Genomic DNA, 4031 nt, shown 5'->3' with positions numbered 1-4031 from the left:
TCAGCTACTATTTAGCTGTTTTATGCTAATTTTAGCATTTTCAGCTAAATCCACACTTTTGTCAGACAGTTCAACATTTTTCAGGAAATTTCAGAGAAAATGTGCTTTCTCCACTTCCTTCTAATAAATTTAAGCTTCTTTCTGCAATTTTATCTACTACTCAGCCATTTGTTTTTTTAAATTTCAGCCTTTTCAGATAATTTTCCTTTTTTGTGCTAATCTCTGCTTATTTCAGCCTTATTGGGCACAAATGAGTCTGTGTGAGCAGATGAGCACACATGAACACATCAACATGAAACAGATTAGCAGCAACATGAAACAGATCAGCAGCAACATGATGTGATTTTTTCACAGTGATTATTCTGGTTAGAGAGCTGTTCCTCGGCTCATGTTCGTGCTGCTGTTCGACGTATTGTTTTTATGCTATTAGTGCTTGGTGTATATTTAGCTGATGTTTTTCTTAGTTCATATCTTAGATCTTTTTGCTGTTTGTCTTTTACATTTTATTGCTGGATGTAACTGGGACCCTGTGTACATAATTTCATTCCACCACATGTACCACATGGGGTGTGAATGACAAATAAAGAAACTTGAATCCTTGAATTGTGCACTCTCTTCTTCCTTCTGTTATTTTAAGCTTCTTTCTGCTAATTTTAGCTACTTTTCTGCTGTTTTCTGCTTATTTCTGCTTTCTTTAGATACTTTCTGTGCTCAATTCTGCATTTTAAGCCTAATTGGGCACACGTGCTCTTTCTGTTATCTACGGCTAATATAAGCTTATTTCTGCTTCTTTAGCTGCTATTCAGCTGATTTGGAAACATTTCTACTTTTTTACAGATAATTTCCACTTTGTTGTGCTCGTTTATGCTTTGTTTCAGCATTATTAGGCAAACTTGTGCTCTATCTGCTTCCTTCTGCTAATTTAAGCTTCTTTCTGCCTTTTTTTAGCTACTATTCAGCTGTTTTTTGCAAATTCTTCAGCAATAAGCATTCACACTGCATTTTTGCAGGAAATGCAGTCTCTCTAGTTATATTGAACACTTTGTATTTCTTGGGGGATTGCTTACTTGATTCCCCCTCTTCACTCCCGGACAGGGTACAAAAAAATGGCAATGCAATTTTCAAGATTGAGCTCAGATAAAGTTCAGCTTAAAGTCTAGCTGTAAGTCAAGGGCTTGTTCAACAAGATGCCAGATCTCACTGATGTGAATGTAGATGGTATTTTTCTCAGAGAATATTTGTATTGAAAAAGAACCACAGGGGATAAGTCCTCCCACTGCAGCACACGTCACACACGATCAGAATCAACACAGACAGCGCGGACGGCAGACTGGATGTATTTTCAGTTGTTGATGAAGAAGGAGGAGGAAGATCTGGTTTTTCTTTGCTGATTGAGACCTGCTGTTTTGTAAAGTGATGACTTAAGGAGACCGCCATATTTCCAACAAACAGTGTGGGAAAGTACCCCCATCCTGCCTGGCCGAGGTACACGCCGTCTCTATCATCACCGCCACAGCTGCCCGGGAGGAACACTCTTTCTGAATCAGCACAGACACAAAGAGCTGCCAGTTCTTCGTGCTGTCTCCTGTGTGCATAAAATTGTCCCATCTCCATCTACAAGTTCTTTTACTATCTTTGTTTATTTGGATTTCTTTATTGTTTTTTACTGGAACAGTTGTAATGGCTGTCTTAGATTTTATGCTGTTTTAATAATCTAAGGAACAAAGCAAATAGGACTTCAAATTGCTGGAAAATATAATGTTTTGAGTCCACACACACACATATATATATATATATATATATATATATATTTCTTTTTTCTTGTTTTTTTGTAAAAATTTCCAGGAGTGCATGCCCCCTAACCCTTCCTCACATTGCCAATGTTCTTGAAAACATAAAGGTACCGTGTCTCTGACTGCCTTCAACAATTGTTGGCAGGTACGGTACTTTGTCTAGTACTTTAAATTTCAATTAAAAACTTGTGTTACAAAGATGGTGGACTGATTTGCCATTTCTTTGTGAATGCTCTTTAAATGTAAGCCATACCTAATCATACACTGAATAATGTTTAATGTGATCTTCTAAAAACTCTAAACAGAGTAAATATATGGTGTGAGTTATAATGTTCTGTCAGCTCTGTTCAGGGATTGTGGTTGGAGTAATTTATGTGTAACCAACTCCAAACTGACATGTTGCAAGCTTTAAAGAAAACCTGTGCACAAATGAAATCCTGCCTGGAGTATAACTACCATAAAAACGTTAGTTTCTCCATACCATTAGAACAGAAAATCTGATGTAATGGGACATTTTCAACTAATATATATTAAAAATAAGAGCAACAAAGGGCCTTATTTATTTATTTATTGCATTTTTTTTACAATGACTACAAGGGGTGCCTGTAAGTCAAATCACTGATGAAATATCAGAATTGTCCAGATGCACTTCAACTGTATTAGACTACTTTTAAACTAAAATTACCAGAAGAGTACGTCTACAGTAAGTCTGAATATTGAGCTGTGTTGTTAGGGCCTGTAAAGTTAAATATTTGAGGTAATTTCCCTGAAAACTGCAACAATGTTGCATATTTTCTTTTAAACATCAATTACTTTAATAATACTCTCATCATAACTGAAATGGGATTCAAATTTCATGGTGATCTTTTTACATATTTGAGCTTGAATTTCACCTTCTATGGAATTAGATTTTTTTGTTTCTACAGATTAAGAAATGCCATAAACCTAATTTTCTCAAAACCTTAAAATGTATGTGGCCATGTCAAAAACCTAGATCTACAAGTTGGACCTAATCAAATCAATAAAGAAAGAGTCAGAGAGTCAGTCAGAGTCAGAGTTTCTATATTGTCATTCCACCACATGTACCACATTATGAGAGATTATGTACTCAGGGTCCCAGTTACATCCAGCAATAAAATGTAAAAGAAAAACAGCAATAAGATCCAAGATATTAACCAAGAAAAACATTAACAAAAATACACTAAGCACTAATAGCATAAAAACAATATACAGAACAGCAGCATGAACATCAGAGTCAGAGAGATTTATTTGTCATTCACATCTCATGTGGTGGAACGAAACTATGTACGCAGGATCCCAGTTACATCCAACAATAAAATGCAAAAAAAAACCAGTAATAAGATCTAAGATATGAACTAAGACAAACATCAGCTATCAGAACATGAGTCTGTGTCAGCAGATGAGTACGCATGAATACAGCAACATGAAACAGATCAGCAGCAACATGAAACAGATCAGCAGCAACATGATGTGATTTTTTTCACAGTGATTATTCTGGTTAGAGATTCATGAGTCTATTCATGAGTTTTATTATTATTAATGTATTGTTTATATATATATAATTATTATTTTTTTTAATTCTCTTTAATTTACTCATTGATTGTTGTTGTTGTTAAGCACTTTGATAACAGGTTCTGTTTTAAATGTGCTCTATAAATAAAGTTGACTTGACTTGACTGACAGCTTCAGGGTAGAAGCTGTTCCTCAGTCTAGTGGTTCTACACTTAATGCCCCTCAACCTCCTTCCTGAGGGGAGTGGGGCAAAAAGTGTGTGTGCTGGGTGAGTGGGGTCCTTCATGATGCAGGTGGCTCTCTTCCTGCATCTGGAGGTGTAGACGTCTGTGATGGTGGGGAGGCTGACTCCAACATCTTCTGTGCAGCCTTCACCATTCTCTGCAAAGCTTTTCTTTCTGTAGCTGTGCAGCCTCCATGCTTCACGTTGATGTTGGAGCACAAGATGCTCTCCACTGCACACCTGTAGAAGGAGATGAGGACTGAGCTTCCCAGACCAGTTCGCCTCAGCTGCCTGAGGAAGTAGAGTCTCTGATGGGCTTTCTTTATCAGGCTGGTGGTGTTGTTGCTCCAGCTGAGGTTGTCATTCAGGTGCACACCCAAGTACTTGTAGCACCACTTCCACCGCAGATCCTCCTATGTCCGGGGGGGGGGGGGGGGGGGGGGGCGGGGGGGGTTTGGGACGGGGGGGGGTACTTGCGTTTG

This window comes from Nematolebias whitei, chromosome 9 (assembly GCF_014905685.2).
Source record: "Nematolebias whitei isolate Nwh7 chromosome 9, NemWhi1, whole genome shotgun sequence".
NCBI classification, from domain to species: Eukaryota; Metazoa; Chordata; class Actinopteri; order Cyprinodontiformes; family Rivulidae; genus Nematolebias; species Nematolebias whitei.
Note: the sequence above shows the minus strand (reverse complement) of the source record.